Source organism: Neomonachus schauinslandi, chromosome 12 (genome assembly GCF_002201575.2).
Source record: "Neomonachus schauinslandi chromosome 12, ASM220157v2, whole genome shotgun sequence".
NCBI lineage: Eukaryota > Metazoa > Chordata > Mammalia > Carnivora > Phocidae > Neomonachus > Neomonachus schauinslandi.
In genome coordinates this window covers 4,663,175-4,683,014 of record NC_058414.1, presented here as the reverse complement: position 1 = coordinate 4,683,014, position 19,840 = coordinate 4,663,175, and the positions used below count along the sequence as shown (strand labels likewise).

At 52.2% G+C, this 19,840-nt stretch overlaps 1 protein-coding gene across 1 annotated transcript in view; it reads left to right on the top strand.

Moving 5' to 3' along the window:
* GRB10 (growth factor receptor bound protein 10) overlaps nucleotides 1-19,840 on the top strand; it is a 160,367-nt gene that overhangs the window by 18,664 nt on the left and 121,863 nt on the right. The window contains exon 2 of the mRNA XM_044920255.1: nucleotides 1,717-1,871. The gene's annotated coding sequence lies outside the window, so the exon portion shown is untranslated. The remainder of the gene's footprint in view (nucleotides 1-1,716; nucleotides 1,872-19,840) is intronic.

Genomic DNA, 19,840 nt, shown 5'->3' with positions numbered 1-19,840 from the left:
TTATTTGACAGAGAGAGACACAGCGAGAGAGGGAACACAAGCAGGGGAAGTGGGAGAGGGAGAAGCAGGCTTCCTGTGGCGCAGGGAGCCCGACGCGGGGCTCGATCCCAGGACCCTGGGATCATGACCTGAGCCGAAGGCAGACGCTCTACGACTGAGCCACCCACGCGCCCCAAGACTTGCACATTCTTTGAGAGGGTGAAAGCAGGTGCCCTTACTAAAAATGCCTTTGCATCGACGGGTGGTGTTCAGTGTTGAACAGGCACATAATCCTGTATCCTGTGTCCCCTTTCGGTCCTAAGAAGATCAGCATCCCGTCTGAACATCGGCAGGCTTGCGGGTGGCCAAGTGTCTAGCACCTGATCGTGGGGGAGCTCTGGGCCGTGTCATGGTTCATGTCTAGTATATTCCTTTAATATTTACCACATGTTGGGTCCTACGTCTTTACAGGCTCACTTCTTCTTCTTAAAAGCTCTAGATGGAAGAAAAAAAAAACTCTAGATGAAGATACTGTCGTTCCGTTGATTTTGGAGCTGGGGACTCAGAGGCTTAGTGCCTCCCCTAGATGTCACCTGCTGAGACAGGGTGGTGTCAGGAGATGAGAGGCTCTCTGGCTCCTGCGCCTCATCCCTGGCCATTGTGCTTCATGCTGGTTTTCTAGTAAGTTCTAGGTCCATGACTTCTTCCGTAGTAGGTCAGCGCAGGGCAGGGTTTATTTCCACCGTGGAGTGATCAGAAAGAATTAGTTTAGGGCTCTGTTCTCCCCACCAAGGGCACCCACGTCGCAGCCCGTGGACCAGCTCAAACACAGAGGCAGCAGCTCTGATGAAGACTCTCCTGGACTCACGCTTGCTCTGTGCTGATCGCCCCCCTGAGTCCCCGTGGGAGTATGTTGCATTTGACCTGTGAAGAGTCAGTGGCATTCTGATGTGATGTATTACAGTCCTCGGGGAGGTGGGCTCTCTGCGCACTGTCCTGCAGAGGAAACTGTGTCGGGGAGCGCCCAGGTGACTAAAAACTCACCTCCAAGCTCAGCCAGGCTTTGTCTTGGTCCTGACGCTGTCCTTCAAGCCTAGAGCAATCCTCCTGCTCATCCCTCAGGAAAGAGGAGTTGCATGAGGGAATCAAAGCAAGCAGCCAGGATTCAAAGGGCAGGTCCTCCTGCTTCTGCCCTCTCCTGTTAAACATGCGTGCACGGTGTTCCGCGGAGCCTTATGTACCGGGGGGCTGGTACTTGGGCTGAGCTGGAGGGGTTCTCTGTGGGGTGGGGTGAGGGCTGTAGTCTGGGAGGACCCTGGGAAGGATGTGGGCTCTGATCTGGGCTCGAAGAATGAATTACAGGTGAACTTGGCCTTGCAAGAGGGCAAAGGTCTGTGCATTTGTACCCCGCCCGCCTCGGGGGCACTTGCTTTTCCTGGGGGTGGGGGGACACGTGCAGACTGTGGCCTGGGACCCAGAGCTGCCTCCCTTGCTTCTCTGGTCTCTGGTCTCTGCAGGCATCTGTCTCTGCAGTCCGTTGACATGGCAACTAGAAGCCTGCTCCTCTTGGACTTCTTTCTCGTTCTGCTCTTTGAAGAATTTTTAAATTAAATCTCCTTGAAAAAAAAAAAGATATCCTGTGTGTCTGTTTTAAAAGATTTTAGTCTTGGGTGCAGAGCATAAAATGCAGGTTTGCATAAGTTCCGTGTGTTCAGTGACGGCCTCTCTGACTTTCAGCTTTGGAGTTGAGTGAGCACCATGCTGAGCCGGAGCATGGAGCCGTGGGGAGCGCGGGCGCCGTGACCGTGACCGGCAGCTGGTTCTCACCTGGGTCCTCTTGGTCAAGCTGAGGCGGCTGCCAAACCACCTGAGCCCGGGCAAGCCCCTGACAGGTAAGGTCCATTGGGTTTTCACTGGTGTGTAGGATTCTCTCTTAGTAGGAGAATCGTCTGTTAAATATTGATTAAGCCGAGATCAATAAATGCTTGCCGTTGCAGGCCTGGGCATAACAATGGCTCCTTTATTCTGGGGTTTCTGCAGGGAGTCTGTGCACCTGTCTCTCCGTGGCCCCTCTCCGCCCCTTTGCTCACTGGGCTGAGGTGGGTGGCCCGAGACCTCTCCTCGCTGGGCCTCAAGTGGGGCTCTGCAGACCACCCTTCACGCCCGCTGTGCGCATGCCTCTCCCTCTCCAGCCCCCCCTTGGTGTTCTGTCAAGAGGGGGTGATGATACCTCCTGGATTGTCCTGAGACGTGCATATGAGCCCTCAGAGGTTCGCAGCTGTTGTGTTTGGTAACAGGCCAGAATGGAAGCGGGGGGAGGGGGTGCGGCTCTTGACTCAGGCCTTGTTTGCCAGCACCACTTGTGTGGGTCTGCCCCACCTCAGTCCTGATATTGGGGGGCCCATCAATAACGAAGGTCCGGGGCAGGTGTTGGCGCGTCCTCCCCTCAGTGCTACACCTGGGCACGGACTGTTTCTTTTGTCCCGGTCGGCTGGGGTGTGGGGATCTTATCATGCTCTCTGTGGGTATATTAGTGGGGGAACTGAGGCCAGAACAGTGTTCCAGCAAATGCACCTGCTTGAGCCTTTGCTCCCAGGGAGGACGGTGGGTGTGGGAGAGTGGTTGGTCAGCTCGGGCTGCCGTAGCTAATACCCCAGCCTGGGTGGCTTGAACCACAGATGTGTATTTTGGCTCAGCTCTGGAGGCCAGAAGTCCGACATCAGGGTGTCAGCAGAGACGATTCTCCTTTAGCAGGTGGCTTTAGCCTTTCTCTCTGGCACGAAGACGGGCGCCTTCTCCCTGGTCCTAGCGTGACGGTCTCCCTTCCGTGTGCCTCTGTGTCCTAATCTCTTTTTCCTATAAGGACGTGAGTCCTCTTGGATTAAGGCCCACCTATCACCTCATCTGATCTTAATCACCCCTTTGAAGACCCTTTCTCCAAATACAGAACATTCTGAGGCTCAGGGGTTAGGGCTTCAGCATGGGAACATCTGGATTTAGCCCCTAACAGAGGGGCCCCCGGGCCGAGGAATTGGGGTCCACAGTCCTTGGGACAAGAGTGCTGGGCTTTCTCTCCAGCTTGCCTACTTTATGTGGCCTCCTTCCATGACCCTTGACGCGTTTGGGTTTTCCTAAACTGTCTACAACGCAGAACAAAAGGATTTGAATCCCTTGATTAATTGGGTTTATTCAGCAGACCCTTCTCGAGCATCAGCCTCGTGGTAGATGCCGAATGACATTTTACATGTCCTGTTTCAGCCTCAAAAGGTTTCGTGTTTCTTTCTCTCTGGATAGCTAGCATGACCATTGAGTTTTTATTCTGGGGTGTGGTTTTTTCCTTCCCCCGTGAGCCCTCACAGAGAAAACGTCCCCCACATGGAGTTGGGAGTAGCTTCTGCTCCCGCTCCCCATTCCTCTGAGTGAGGCTAGCATCCCGGGAACCATGACCTCCTCAAACTTTGCCGCCCTCCTGGAGGACCAAGGCCAGCAGGACGCACTGTTTGTTGCAAAACAGAGGCCCCTGACCCTCTTTGTCACAGCAGAGATGATGAAAAGGAACAGGAGTGCCCTGCGTGGCTCTTGAGGGAGGCTGCAGAAAGAAAAGTCTCGTAGGAGAATGAGCGAGAAGTAGCACATCGTGCCTCCTCATGGCTCCGTCCCTTCGGTGTCCAAGACCTGGAGCACGGGTGCTGGTCAGCTGTCGCTTGGCTTGGCCCTGGTTTCGCTGTCCTCGGGGCCCACACCGTTCCTGAAGTTCCGGGGGGGCGGAGTGCAGAAGGCGGCCGGTGGGGGGGCGCGGTGGGTCGGGCTGATGCTCCCACCGGCGGGCAGCCATCCTGCTGGGCCCCTGTGCACCTTCCTGCTGCCTCTGGCTCAGCAGGGACCCGGGGAGCTTCCTCGAGGGTCCCTGGCGGGTCATCACAGTGCGGGGGACGCACATCCGGAAAAAGGCAAGAAGCGCCCCTGGCTGCTCCTGTCCCCGCTCCTTGGATTGTCTGAGCAGCCTCCACCTCTAGTTCTTTTCTTTCCCTGTTAGCATTTGAACGCGGCTTCTCCTTCAAAGCCACGAGCCCCCAGATGCCGAGAGCCTCGCCGGGGACCTCTCGGCTCGGGCACACAATGAAACTAAGTCTCGTCTCACAGCGAATCCTCCCATTCGGGGCCTGAAATCTGATTCTCCATGGCGGCTTAGGTGTGGGGTCCGCCGGCGTGGAAGTCACGGTGGGGGGGCATTCCTGCGTCTATCCTCCGGGAGTGGGGAGCTGGGTCTGGGGCCTTCTGTCCCCGGGCTGGTGAGTTTGAGTGCCCAGAGAGGTCAGCAGGTGTAGTGAATAAGGGGTGGATCCCTGGAGATTGCTCCAGGGAGGGAATTTCCAAAAATATTTTATTTATTTATTTTAAAGATTTTATTTATTTATTTGACAGAGAGACACATAGCGAGAGAGGGAACACAAGCCGGGGGAGGGGCAGAGGGAGAAGCAGGCTTCCCGTTGAGCAGGGAGCCCGATGCGGAGCTCGATCCCAGGACCCTGGGGATGATGACCTGAGCCAAAGGCAGACGCTTAATGACCGAGCCACCCAGGCGCCCCTCCAGAAACATTTTAGCTAGAAAACCCTTTCTTGACCTGAACTCTCACGTGATGTCCTCTTTTGCAACGTGTGCGGGTCGTGATGTCCTCTTTTGCCGCATGTGTGGGTCCCGTTGAGTGCTCGGGGGGCCCGGAGCCCCCTGGGTCTGGGGGATGGCTGGACAGTGGACGTGGGTGCCTTCGAATCTTCCCTGTGGTCACTGACAGCTCTCATGATGGGCTTCTCCAGGGATGAGCCCGAGGTACAAAGTCTTACATTTTTTTAAAAGCCAGTGTTTTTTGTTTTTTGTTTTTTAAGATTTTATTTATTTATTTGAGAGAGAGAGCAAGTGAGCACAAGCAGGGGGAGCAGGCTTCCCGCTGAGCAGGGAGCCCGATGTGGGGCTCCATCCCAGGACCCTGAGATCATGACCTGAGCCGAAGGCAGACGCTTCACCGACTGAGCCCCCAGGCGCCCCTAAAAGCCAGTTTGTATAATTCCTGGCCTCACACTGCATCCTTATTCCTGGCCAGACAATTTCAAAAACGCACTTCCATGGGACACGGAGGGAGCGGTTGGGGGGGCTTGCAGGGGTGCAGTTCTGTGGGCTGCATGCACAGGCCGTTGTGCTGGGTGGTCTGGAGTGTGCGTCCTCTGCAAGGCAGTGCCGACTCCGCCGGGTGCAGGGTGGGGCTCCGTGGCGTCCTCCATGATCCCCTGTGTTAAAGAGAACAAATCTGACCCGAGTTACGCTCTGCTAACTTGAACATGGCATATAACGTGTTTGATGGAAACCATTCGATCAGTTCTCGCTTTCCGGACTTTTTCTGTTCATTTGGTAAGTTCCAGAGAGCATGCATTTGGTACCAGCTACCGTACCAAACCCCGGGGGTTCAGGAAGATGCTGTGACACAGAATAAGAGGGTCTGGGAGGGACCAATTCGTGGCCAACAGGGAAGTTAATAAATTACAGGCTTCAGTTTGGGCAGCAGCTCCGACCAGGGCACCCAGCGTCTGCATATGGGTGAGCCCGCGGTGGGAATCGTGATCCTGGAGGGATGGGGTTGTGGGCGGTCAGTGACAGTGCGGGGAGATCCGTTGGGCATTAGGGCCGCCCTCCCTCTGTTCTTCACCGTCACTGCATCCCAAGAGCCCCGTATGTTTTGGGGTCGTAGCAGGAGAGAGGGAAAGACACAGATGTCCTACTTGCCCGATTTCTGTTCTCCCACTCTCGCTCCCATGAGGCCCCAGTGGGACCGCAACTTGGTCGTCCCCTGGCCCCAGTTTCTGGTTGCTTGTGTTGCTCTCGTTGGAGAGTTTGTAGGGTGGTTGACTTGGGTCAGGGCGTCGCATCCCCAGGCCCCGTGCCCACTGCATCGCCCCCTCTGCGGGGCTCGTCCCCCGAGTGCGCTCTGGCCCAACAGCAGAAGTGGGCCTGCCCCCAGTGGTGCGGCTCGCACACCACCCCAGGCACAGCAGGACGGCGCCTCTCTGGGCCTCCTTGGGATGCAGCCAGGGGAGGGCTAGTGACCGCCGCAGCTCGTGAGACCTGCTTGGCAAGACCAGGCTCGGCGAAGGTAGAAGCCATTTCTCTACCCCGCTGTGTTGATAGGCCGTTCCTCCCCGTTTACGCTCTGATCGACTCCCAGACCTTCTCGGCATCCAACTAGAAATGGAGCGACTTCTGTCTTCCTGTCTTCAAGGGCAGACAGTCCCAGTCGTGCTGCAGCTTGAGGCCAGCATCTGTGCGGAGAGATCTCGAAGGGACTGGCGTGCACGCCGTGGTGTGTCTTCCTCTCTGGCCTCCTCCCACCTTCTGGCTTCGGGAACCACACGCTTCTCTCTTTCCACTCTCCTTCGTTGCTCCCCTGTTTCACTGTGCTTCTGCCGTCCACTCTGTGCCGAAAGCCTCCTTACGCTCTTTTGGCAGACTTTTTGTGTTCTTCCACGGAGTGCCCATGTTGTTTCTGCCTCACGTGGGGCGCTTACCCTGGCACACCCTGATGCTGCTGGGGCGCGGACCCCTGTCCCTCGCTGCGCGTGCGCCCCGTATTTCTGCCCTCCGTCGAGTCCTTGCGTCTGATAAGCACCTGATGGCATTGTTGGCTGGCTGGGTCTCCGCACCTTATTCCCGGAATAACGGAAGGAAGGATCTCAGGACGGAAGGAATCTAAAGCTCCCTGACCATAAGCTTGAAGGAAGAAAGAGGACCTGCTGGCACCCTGCTTGTGAGTCACTTGGAGGTGCAGCTCTGCGGTGTCACCTGTTTCAGGACAGTCTGTCATTGCCCGGGGGGGGGCGCATTTTTATGATGGATGCTCTGAAATCCATGCCGGTTCCAACCAGAGTCCTGTCATCGCGGGTCTGCTGTTGCCTTTTCTTGTTCCGGTCGCGGTGGACCTTGTTCTTGGAGTGATAGGCAATTTTCAGTTGTACTCTGGACATCTCGGCTTTAGGGGGTGAGAGTCAGGGTCCTGCTTCATCTCCTTAGCAGGCAGTTTCCCCGGAGGAGGCGGTGCCCGCCGTCCGCGTGGGGCCACGTGTCCCCTGCCTGCTGGGCCCGGCAAGTACCACCTGCGGACGGCGCCTTGTCGCGGTTCCGGGGGACGTCCACACCTTCCCAGAGCACAGCCTCCCTGCAGCCTAGTGCAGGGGAGACCCCACGCCCCTCTGGGCCCCCTGGGGGCAGGGTGGGGGAGTGGAGGGTGCACACCCACGGCCTCCTCACTTGTCGGGGGTCATTCCGCTCCCCCTCGGCCCTGCTGGTATGGGAGGTGCGGTGAGGAGAGCAAGTGCCGACTCAGCCCACCTCTCCCTCCTTGTTCCCTTAATGCCAGGACGGATTAGAGGCAGAGTTCCCCCCCCGTGGCTCCTCCAGGCCATACTCCTGCAGGGGAATCAGGCGTCTGTTTCCGCTGGGTGGGACATTGAGATCCGCTCCCCTTTGGGCAGCACATGCTGCCCAGGGGATCTGAGTGGGGCCCCCCCCGCCAAGTCAGGGGCTGGGTGGGCAGGGGGAAATGAGCCCCCATGTGCCCTGCTGAGACCGGGATGGGTGGGGAGGTTTTTCCAGTGCTGTTGGCTACGGTAGGGTGGCTATTGTGGACAAGGTTTTTGGTTTTGTTAGACCACCTTCCCCCTCCCCCCCATTCTTTGTTTGGGGTTGGGGGCGGGCTTTCTGGAAGCTTTTCTTACCCAGGTTGTTGATGGTTCCTGGTTGGAGACTTCTGCAGTGCCCTGTCCGGGATCTGTGGGAAAGGGAAGCCCGGGAACTCACCCCCACGTTCTTCCTCATGCCCCAAGACCCCCAGGTAGTGGCCCTCTTCCCTGTACCTCTCGGACGCTTCCCTTCCCTTGTTGTGTGATGTCCATCATGGCTGGACACAGAAATCTCCACTTCGGCTCTCGGAGCTTTCCGTCCACAGTCTTTTATTTGCACAGGGTGGTTGAATTCTTTTGGAAGAGGGCTGGAGGTTAATTATGTGGCTACTTACGAGGTTCAGTCACGAGATGAAAATGATTGTTGGAATTCTGTGGACACCTGAAAGAAACCCAGTGTTTGTAAAGTGAAGCAGATGACTTCGAAGTCTTCAGCACCTAACTGCATCGGAAGAATCATGATACCTGATCAGTCACCTGTTTGTTTCATGTTGCATGTGTATCTCTTTGCCATTATTCTCCGATTCGGAACCCCAAACAGCCATTTTTTGCTATTATTTCTGTCCATCTGGGTTGGGGCAGGATCTGGTGCTCAGGGAGCCTTGTTGCCCTGGTATTGGTGATGACCAATGTATCTGCGAGACAGGAGTTTCTCGAGAGAACCCAGATCATGTAAGAATGTTAAGTACTGACAGGTTTCTGAGAACTTTGGGTATTGGAGTACTTACGTCTAAGGTAACGGGCATTATTTCTTGAAGCTCAGTGTTTTAGAGAAGTGACAGGGCCAAAGTGAATTTGGACAGAGTGCACTGCAGGGGAAATGCGGTTACCAGGGTACTTAGGGTAAGTCACGGGGATGTCCACCCGGCAGCCTTGGATCAGGCACTGACCTGGAAACACCTCTGATGGCCAGGCTTGTGGGAAAGCGCGTTTTTCCTTCCATCCCCCTCCCCAGGTTTGATCTCCTCCTGCCGAGGGCTGGGTGTCTGGCTTGGGGCCACATGCGTTCTGGGCTGGGGGAGAACAGGTGTCAGACTGGTCAGGAAGACAGTGTCCAAGGCAAGGCAAGGCAGGGGATGAAGCACCGGGAGAGCCGTCTCTCTCTTCCAGGCTGGCCGCTCTGGATGCACATGGATAGCACCGAGTTCTTGCTGCTCGGTCTGGTCTGTGGTGTTGGGGCAAACCGTTGGGGATGCTTTCAGTCTACCCTGACCTTATTTATTTTGCTCACGTCTTCAGTGCTTGAAGATGACTCCTGGAGCACAGCAGACTTACTTTTCTCTGCAGACAGCTCAGACTGGCCCGGGAAGGCCCATCCTTCCGGTCGGCAGTGGGTTATCTTGCGCTGCGGAGGTCAGTGCCGGCTGGATCTGGGGCCTGGGTGACTTGTCATCTCAGGTGTCTTTGTTCTTCTGTGAAAGTGGTCAGCGTCATGAGACCAGAACTCCTGAATCTTTGTGATATAAAAACCTAGCTCTTCGGGCGCTGGTGCTGGACGTGGCTTGACTTCACAGATGTTGGAGGGGTAGTCAGCGCAAACCTGGGTTTGATGATTGCTCTATTTCTGCTGCTGTTGGTTATTGAGATTCGTGGCTGGCATACTCTAGCGGTTCTAGATGTCTCGGCGCAAGGCTGACTCTTGTCAGGCTTGACCTGTTTGCAGTCGTGGAAGCTTCTGTTGCACAGTGTTACCCAGAGATGGAAGCAGAAGGACAGTGGAGACCTTCATGTGTGCACCTGCTTAGGTAGAAAAGAGAAAAGAGGCAGTGAGGAAACATGGTTTTTTTTTTTGTTTTTTTTTTTAGGTTTTTTGGTCTTTGGTCCTTATCCAATGACGGTGGCTCATTGAGCTTTTCAAATAGCTTTTATCTATTTGAAAATAGATTATCAATTATCAGTTATCTTTTATTTGCCACGATGTTTCTTATGGCCATCTTAGAAATTGTGCAGAGGACATTCTGCCTTGACATCTGCCAAGGGAACTCAGCTCCCGAGGTAGCAGAGGGCGCTCATGCTAGGCTGCCTCCCTGTGCAGAGCCCCGGGGCTCCTGTGTGCGATCTGCGGGCCACATGTCGCTACTGTCTTCGAGAAGATTTCCCGTTCTTCTTTCGGGTCGGGGGGGTGTCAGGGCAGCCTGGTGACGTGGTTCCGGAGGGAGTTGCCAGGCCAGTGGGCGAGAAAGGAGGATTCCTTTTCTTTGAGTTATAGTCTCAGTGAAAGAGGATGGAGGGCCATCATAACGCGCTGTGAGGTTGATGATCACAAGCTCACGTGGATTGAAGGGCTCCATGTCAAGGCTACATGCTTGCGGAAGCAGCTGTCCTTGGTCCTGGAGACGGGACTGGCAACGGAGATGAGGGGGCGCTCTTCGTCCTCTTACGGCTTCGTATGCAAGGAACTTGATGTCTGTGGGTCTGGAGAGTGCGCAATGGATGTGGATGGTTCAGCGGGACGTTATTGCTTTCTTAGTTACTTGCAGGTTTTAGAACCGGTGGGGGAAAGTGTTGCTCTCAAAATGACAGATCCTGCGAATTGCAAACTGCAGAAGAAAAACTCTCGGTGGTTATCTGTGGAGACCCTGGTAGTGTGGGACTAGTGTGGCCAGCATAGATACAAACCCATTTCTTTTTAAACAGAACAGTTTTAAAATCCCATTTTACAGTTTAGACATTCAAGAATGTTGTCATGAAAATCCAAGTCTCACGTGAAAGAGGTTATTATGTGTGTTGGAGTTTGGAGATTTTTTAGCATCATCTAGGTTGTAGAGGACCATTTTGACCTTTTTTAGGGGAGAAAGCAGGAGTTTCTAAAAAATACGTGTCACCTAGCCGGTGACGAGGGACCCTGAACCTGCTCCAGGCCATGCAGCGGGGAGGGGAGGGGCACAGGGCTTGGACGTGGCTTGGGCTCTGCTCCACATATCTCCTGCTCCTCACGAGGACACGAGAAGCAGAGCCAAGGGCTGGTGCCTGTTTCCACCTTCCTTTCAAGTTCACAGAAGCAAGAAGGACCTCATAGTAAAATACGTGGGTTTTACGGGAAGCTGAATGGTTTTACTTTCCTCCAGAATTCCTGTGAGCCTTTAACCTGGCGACGCAGCTCTCTGGAGTGCACGAGGGATGAAGCACTGTGTTTGGTGGCCGCAGTTACCCTCCTTCAGTGTCTGAGGGAAGGCCACCGTTGTCTGCAGTTCCTGGGGCTGGGTCGTGGATTTCTCGTAGCCCGACCGTGTGCATGCCTCTCTTCTTTGGAACCCAGGTTGTCGGAATATGAGAAAAGACGCTGCTTTGGGGTGCCTGGGTGGCTCAGTTGGTTGCGCTTCTGACTCTTGGTTTCGGCTCAGGTCACGATCTCAGGGTCGTGGGATCGAGCCCTGCGTGGGGCTCTGTGCTGGGCATGGAGTCTGCTTGAGATTCTCTTTTTCCCCTCTGCCCCCTCACCCCCACTTCCTCTCTCTCTAAAAAAAGAAAAGACACGACTTCACTATGTAGCTTGTCGCCTCCGCAGAGGATCCGGCATCTTTCCCTCAGCGGTGAGTTATTCAAGTCCTACCAAGGACAGAATTTTGTCATTTTTCATCAGGAAAGGCTGTTTTTCAGTTAAAGCTAATGTATTTAAAGTGAATATATTCGGGTTGTTTTGAAACATTATCAGAACCTCCTGTAGCTAAACTGTACCTAAGAGATCCAGATCTAGAGCCCAGGGGGCTCAGTCATTGGCGCATCTGACTCTTGATCTCAGCTCAGGTCTTGATCTCGGGGTCATGGGATCGAGCCCCGCGTTGGGCTCCGTGCTGGATGTGGAGCGTAATAAAATAAATAAGTAAATAAATAAAAAATAAGAGATCCAGATCTGATGCTTGTGCAAACCTACTAACCGGCCCAGCCCAGGCCTTGGTGGAGGGACATGTGGTGGCCCTGTGGATCATCTCTTGCCAGCTCCCCGGTCTGATGATCACTGTTGGAGGTACCTGTGTATGTATATATATATATATACACACATATATATATATATACATACATATATATATATATATATATATACACACATATACACACGTCTTCTCTGGTGGACGGATGCTGAGCCATTCCCTCCGGGAGGGTAGAACTTCGTGTGTGGGGGTAGGTTTCCCAGGCAACTTGTCCTGGGTCTGGCGGGTTGGCATGGGGGCGTGCACTCTGCATGCTAATGCAGCTCAGAAATAGGTATTTGGTGTTAGGGTCTCCGGGGCAGAGCGGTGACTGAGAGCACATCCAGAGCATCTCTGGCCAAGACGGCCTCTCCACAGCAAGAGCTGAGGGCTTCACGGGTCAGGGCTTTTTGCGAGGTGTGAATGGGTGACACACTGAATCAACAGCCTTAGAAATAAGAGTAGTTATCTGTCCCCGGTAATCAAGGTGGTGGACGGCGAGGCAGCGGGTGTGAGTGGGGCTGCGCTGCAGAATTGCCCACTTGCCATAGCTGTGAAATTGAAGAACAGAGCCCACATTTATGCTGATTAGAGCTGTCAGAAACCTCTAAACCGGGACGCACGACTCGCTTTCCCAGCCGTGTGAGGGATGGCGTTAGATCCCCGACCCTTCTCTGACACGCGCTGCAGGATTTGAGCTTTGCCACGTAGAGCGAGCAGAAGCAAGGCTCGCTCTCCTGATCTGTAGTCCATACGTGTCTGGTGCCGTGAGAGCCCAAGAAACTGGTTTACTCTGCTGAATTCACCAACGATCCCGGGAAAGCTCTGGAAGGCAGTGCAGCATTAATGCTTTCAAGATTTAAAACCCAGTGATCATATTCACTGTTTTTTGGATACGTAATTCCTGCGCTTGGCATGAAACTTAACAGCTCCAGAGGACTTTCCATGAAAAATAAGTCTCCCCCCCCCCAGGTCCCCCAAGTGTCCTGGTTGTCACTCACCAGTGGTTTGCAGTTAAGAAGGACTCTGCAGGGAAGCAGCCTCTGTGCAGTCTAGCTGGGTTTCTCCTGGGGGGCTCCTGGGGGTTGGGGACCCCATACCCCTTCTCCAAAGCCCCAGAGACTGGGGTTCTTGCACTCTAGCTGGGTTACTCCTGGGGGGCTCCTGGGGACCGGGGACCCCACACCCCCTTCTCCAAAGCCCCAGAAACTGGGGTTCTTGCAGTCTAGCTGGGTTACTCCTGGGGGGCTCCTGAGGGGCCCCTGGGGGTCGGGGACCCCACAGCTCCTTCTCCAAAGCCCCAGAGACTGGGGTTCTTGCAATCTAGCTGGGTTACTCCTGGGGGGCTCCTGGGGGGCACCTGGGGGCCAGGGACCCCACACCCCCTTCTCCAAAGCCCCAGAGACCGGGGTTCTTGCAGCTCTAGCACTGGACTTGGGGGCTGATTGGGAAGGGAGGAAGCTGTAGGCCTTTTGCAAGAGTCCCGGACAGAATGAGATTAGGAGGATCTGATGCCGCCCACCCTCCGTATTCATGTTTTCCCCAGAGGTCTCGGGCTGCAAATTCTCAAGCTTTCTTTAGCGGAACGTCCCCCGTCAGTGATGTGAGTTTCATTGTACGGACAGGCGCTGTACTTTGAGCTGCTGATCCGAAGGACTTGGGTTTGTTTGTGTATATTGTACAAAGTGCTTAAATCCAAGCATGGTTTTACAGACCTTCCTTAATTTTTCTGATAAAGTTTGAATCACTTTCCCAATGGTTAGAGAACCGGTTTTGCAGCCAGCAAAGACAAACTCGAGGGATTTCAGCGGTGTTAACGCCACTCGGTCGTCGGTGAAGGGCAGGCTGCTAGGGCAGTAGGTCAGGGACGTAGTGGGCCTTGTGGGTGGCATCATGGTCATCTTAACCTTTCTCTTTCTTTTTTTTTTTTTTAAGATTTTATTTATTTATTTGAGAGAGAGAGTGAGCGAACACAAGCCGGGGTAGGGGCAGAGGGAGAAGCAGACTCCCTGCTGAGCAAGGAGCCCTATGTGGGGCTTGATCCCAGGACTCAGGGATCATGACCTGAGCCAAAGGTAGAGGCTCAACTGACTGAGCCACTCAGGCGCCCCCATCTTAACCTTTTTCACTTAAGTGATTCAGTCTCTTCATTTTTGTTCTCCTTTTATGTTTGGATGTGCAAAGAGCTGTCCCTTAGAAGGCACCCACAGGTGTTCAGTAATTTGTAATAATTCATACATCTCAACCGTCAAGGTTTATCCTAAGTAATGACATCAGTAGTGAAAACAAAACGTTAATGAGTTAAAGGGTGTGTGTGTGTGTGTGTGTGTCAGGGAAAGTGAGTTTTTTTAAGAGGACCCTGATTTTAGGCCTGTGTGTAAATAATCCACATTCTAAATTTAACATTATAATGCTTTTCCTTCTCCCCCGGTGTCCCCTGGTCACACAAGGTAGGATGCCCTTCTCTGCAAGAGCTTCCGATCCTTCCTTTTCTCCGACTCCTGGGCCGGCTACCCGTGTGGATTCCACGGGTGTTCCCTGTCTGCGGGGTCCTGCAAACCCCCAAGCGGCCCTGGCCAGGTCATCCTCATCTTAAAGCCCATGTCCTCATCTGTGAAGTGGGGACGGTCCCCTCACGGGTTTCCGAATTGTCTGGGGCTTTGCACCAATGTGGGCTTCCTCTTGTCAGCTGCACGTGTTCAGCCATCATGGCGGCCTGGGAAGGCCATCCCTTCTGGGAGGGTGGGCATGGAATGGTGGGGTGCAGCATCCTCACGGACCGCCTTTGCCTCTGTTTCTATGACCCGAGGCCAGTGTGGTTTTGCCCTGGTAATGCGTTCATGAGGGAGGTCGTGAGGCCCCTCTGCCCATGTGTAGTCCCGGCTGTTCTCTGTGGGTACCCTCGCTCTTCTCTCGCTCTGTTGTTTCTTGACTTCCTCCAGTGCTGGGTACCTCGAGTCTGTTGGGTCGTTCCTTACAGGAGCCTTCGGGAACTGGGGTAGCAATCCTGTCCGGCGCTTAGCAAATCACTGCACACGTGCGTATTGACCCCAGCCGAGGTGGAGGCCCGTCTCTCAGACCCCAGTGCCCACGGGCTGAGGCAGCTGGAAATTGAAGATCAACGTCCAGCCTTGGCCTCTCCGACCTCGCGCGGACCAGATCCTGTTCCCCGGGGACCCCGCATCCGAGCTCAGGACTTGGGATTTGGATTTGGGCAGAGCAGAGCTCCAGGGCTGACCGCACACTTGGCCGGCGTGGGTGACCCGAGCAAGCAGCTTCTGCTCAGCCTCCTGGCCTGTCTAGTGGGAATAATTACCATGTCTCCACATGGATCGTTTGAGGACGCGATGCTCCACACAAGTAACGTAAGTGAGGAGCGTGGCCATCACCAAGTTTCATTTCAAAATTTCACTGGTTTTCTGTCAGCAGGCTGACCAAAGCACTTAGGTGTAAGGTACTGTGGCTACTTGAATAGAATATTCCAAACAGGCCTCTTACCAAAGACAGAGAGTGTAAGGTCAAAGGTCATTCTCCTACATAGGGTCAAATCCAGACCCTTGGACCTGAAACCCTGAAGTTTGAGGTGATGAGGTCATTCTCTGCTGCAGGTCAGTCTCTGCCGTTGAGTATAGCGCTTTGGTCTGCCTCCCCTCCTCCCCCCACTGCCGTGTTCTAGAAGGGATTCTGTCTGCATAGGAAAAAGTAAAAGATTTTTAAAAGGCAGAAAACGTACCAGGTGCAGCTTCCCTGTGGGAATCTGGCCCTTAGGATTCAGGTGTGGCCTTTTGAGGAACTGATTATATTGTTTACTTCAGTTGTGGTAGGTTTCCCTCCCCAGCTTCCAGAATGTGACTCTTCAAAGCTTTATTGCAATTTTCTCTTGATTTTCCCCCCTCGCAAACATCATAAAAAAGGGTTAATCATGTAAGGAAAAGAGACAAGAGCAGTGGTTCTCAACTTTGGGAACACGGGGAGCTTGAAACAATGCCCGCATCCCCAAGAATTTATTTTCGCCGATCTGGGGTGCAGCCCGGGCACCCGAGGTGCCCCGTGGTTGGTTCCAGGCCCCGGACACAAGGGCCCCACATTCCAGGCTGGAGCATGTGTGTGTGCACAGATTTCCAGGTGGTGCTCATGCCGTCTGTCCAGGGACCCTAATTTGAAAACCACGGGACTGTGGGTTCTGGTTAAGAGCGTGGATTTTTGGACTGAGCTTCATCCCGTCCTTGGTCACCTCTGTCTCTTTCCCATTACTGGCCCCAGGACCTTGACCACTGCACTTCATGTTACTGTTGTCAACAGTGGGGATGATCCTCGTGTGAGGGCGTGTGCGTGCATGCGTGTGTTTGCACACATACACACACATCCCTACCTAGTCCGCCGCCTGGCCTACATAAGCACTTGTGAATCATCTTTTTTTTTTTTTGTCTTGACAAATTGAAATAATCAATAGTAAGAACATCCAAGTCCATTGCTTTCTTTACATGTAGGGGCAAAGGTGGTGGGGCTGTGGGTTTCAGTCTGTTTTATCTGCAGTGTTTTCTATCAGAAGGGTGTTTTTTTATTTATTTTTTTAAACGATTTTATTTACTTATTTTAGAGAGAGGGGGCGTAAGCAGGGAGGAGGGGCAGAGGGAGAGGGAGAAGCAGGCTCCTCGCTGAACCAGGAGCCCGATGTGGGGCCTGATCCCAGGACCCCGGGATCACGACCTGAGCCGAAAGCAGACGCTTAACCAACTGAGCCACCCAGGTGTCCATATAAGGGTATTTTTTAAAGATTATTTTGATTTTGGTATTTATTTGTAATAAAAGTTCTAATTCTATTGACGTCTCCAAATTTATTTCTTTATTAACGTCTATAAAATTACAGTATGATTAAAACATACGGTATTCCTTTGCTTTCCTTTTGTACGTGGAGTTCTTGTTTTCAATGTGAGTTTCTTGTCGAAGTGTAGCATTCGTCCACTTACTGTAAGCCCCCTGCATGCAGATGCTGTGTTGTTTGGAAGGTGGAGGGTGAGCACTGTTGGTGCTTGCTAACCACACTGTGGGCCGTGTGCTCTGCTGTTCGCAGTTCACGAGCATCTTACGTGGCCCTACGCTTCGCTGGCCCTGTTCCCAAGCTTGTCACCGTGCTTGACTTTTGTTCTGTTCTTGTGTCTCTACCCGCTCCATCTCTGTCCCTCCCTTCCTGGCTCTCTTTTTAAAGCATTTCTATTTCAGTGTGCTTTGAGTAATTTTTTTCTTAATATTGGAATAGTTTTGAATATCATTTTGAAAAGCGCATCAGATAGTTGACATTTTTTGCTACATGTCGTCTGTTTTTGGAATAAATTGTTTCTTTTTTGAATGCTGTCTTCATCGCCTGGTTTCTATTTTCCCTTTGATGTTTGAAGTATTATGAGTTTCTTTTTATGCATTTATTATGATTTAGAATGCGAATATTCTGTTTTCAGCTCCACAAGTGACTATCTTAATATGTCATGAATGTGGGTCAATTACATTGTTCCTGGTAAATAGCAGGGTCCCTGGCTTTTACAGAAGGGATAGCTTTCTTTGTAAAAAGTCCTACAGTGATATAAGACTTGCAGCTTCTTTTTTTGATTTTATTTTTAAATTAAATGTTATTAGTTAGCCTGTCCACCAACAATGAAGGTAGTTAGTCCCGTTAGCATGCAGACCTTCTGGAGTCCCCACTGTGTGCCATCCTGGGTGCAGCAGGGCATATTCCAACTAACAAGTTCTTGAACAAGAAGGCATTTACCAACTACAAGTGTGATAGGATTGATGTCAGGTGCTGGCCATGACCCTGGAGCAGGGTGGCGGGGCGATGAGCCGTTCACTGCCTGTGCTGGGTGTCATCCAAATATCCCAAGGGGGGCACTGAGGAGAAAGTCGGAAACGGACATGCCAGAGAGGACATAGTAAATTCTCTAAGGACACATACTAGATTTTCCCAGCGGTATAAATGCACATTTTGGATTTGTGGCTGAGTAGAAATGGGAAGAGTCCATCTTGCACGGTCAGTGACTTCAGGGATGCTGGAGATGGCTAGTTGTGTTAAGCAGAGGAGTTGTGTTTTTCTTTCTTTTTTTTTTTTTTTAATTTTATTTATTTATTTACTTGAGAGAGAGAGAGAAACAGCATGAGAGGGGATAGGGTCAGAGGGAGAAGCAGGCTCTCCGCCGAGCTGGGAGCCCGATGTGGGACTCGATCCCAGGACTCCGGGATCATGACCTGAGCCGAAGGCAGATAATTAACCTACTGAGCCACTCAGGTGCCCGAGTTGTGTTTTTCTAAGAGTAGGTCAGAGGAGGTGATGCACGTGGGAGCTCGGGTGTTAGCCAGGGAATAGCTGAAGTGGACTGCTGCCCTAAGCCAGGAAGTAAAGGGGTGTGGGTGGGGGGAGGTGGGGACAGAGTGGCTGATCCAGTGGGCAGCAGTCTCCATCCTGCATACCTGTGCAAGGAAAGCCCGTGAGCTTGTGGGCACCAAGTACAAACCCGAACCTGACCCTGTTTTCAGATCGTGGGTTGCATCCCATCGTCGAGCCAAGCATCAGGTTAGTAGGTCACGCACGGAGTGTTCAGTAGGGAAAACAGATCAGAAGAGGAAGCATCAGAGTGGATTGCATGGATCCTGAGCACATTGCCAAGTGTGATGGATCGGGCGTGTCATGAGATGCAAGGGTCCTTCAGCGCACCTGTTGGCACCGTAGTCGATTTTTCTGGCATATAGAGTCATCCTGATTGGTGGGGGGACGCTGGACAGTTGAAATCCGCCACAAGCATAATTTGTAGTTGGTTGTGATGTGAAAGGCATATGCGTGCCAGTCTTTAGAGTCTCAGGAACGCCCAAAAAGCATTATTTGATGCAACGTTTTAAAATTTTAAGATAGTTGTATCACTTTAATTTAGTAGAAATTTCCCTTAAAATGGAAAAACAAATAAACACGAGACAGAAAGAACAAAGGCATTGTTGAAGTTCAGCTGCTGGACCCAGAAGTGTAAATATTGACATTGTTGAGAAAAATGTTGATTCTAGAATCAGCAAACTTTTGGCTTTGCTGGAACTATTTTTCCGAACTATAGTCTAATAAGGAAGAAAGTTCAGGCTTCATGGTGAAGATTATTTAAATTTTTATCAGAAGTTCAAAACTCCATTAAAAGGGACAGACTCCGGGGTTCCTGGGTGGCTCAGTTGGTTGAGCGTCCGACTCTTGCTTTCGGCTCAGGTCATGATGTCAGGGTTGTGAGATAGACCCCCTGCACTGGGCTCCATGCTCAGCAGGAAGTCTGTTTCCCTCTCTCTCTCTTTCTCTCCCTTCCTCTGTCCCTCTGCCCCTACCCCCGCTCATTCGCTCTCTAAAAATGAATAAATAGAAGCTTTTTTAAAAGAAAGGATAGACTCCAGTACATTATTTATAATGCATTCTGGCAATGGACAAAATTCATAGTCAAAAAGAAACCAACACAAGAAGATGACCTTACCCGTAAGCCCCTTTCCTCGAAGCAAGAAAAAAGACAACAGTCGTTGGTACAATTTCTTAGTCATTCTACAACTGTTCATGAGAACGCCTTTTATTGTGGTAGATATAAAGCTGTAATATCTACCTGCCTGTCAGGCTCTTTGTCAGGCTATGGAGCACATCATTTTGATAAATCAGCTGATGATTTGAATATGGAACTCTCTGCAAAGTGGCACAGAATGTCATCACCCCTGGACTGTTGTAGGACATTTCAAAGTGCGGTTTTTTTGTTGAGGAGCAGGATGGAGGTTGAGTCTCCATGAGAGCACAGATCATGACTGTGGTCTTCGTCTTTGTCAGGTGTGGACGGCAGGGTGGATTTACGGAGGGCTTGCCATGGGGTTTCCATTTCACCAGTCAGACATTTGGGTAACGCAGAGTCACACAACTGAGAGGGCATGGGTGCTCAAGAGAAACCAAAATGGGCAAGCCGTAAACAATTTCCAAGTGGTAGAACAAGTGTGAACAGGAAACTTGGTGGTATTTAAAAAAAAAAAAAAAAGTTTGTATAAAAGTGAATTTGCAATCATTGCTTTATCCATCTTCAAGTTTGATCATCCTAAGAAATTCTGCTGAATCTCATGATTGTATTAAAAAATATTTAGCAGGGCTGGGGGTGTGCCTGGGTGGCTCCATCAGTTGAGTGTTTGACTCTTGATTTCGGCTCAGGTCATGATCTCTGCATCATGAGATC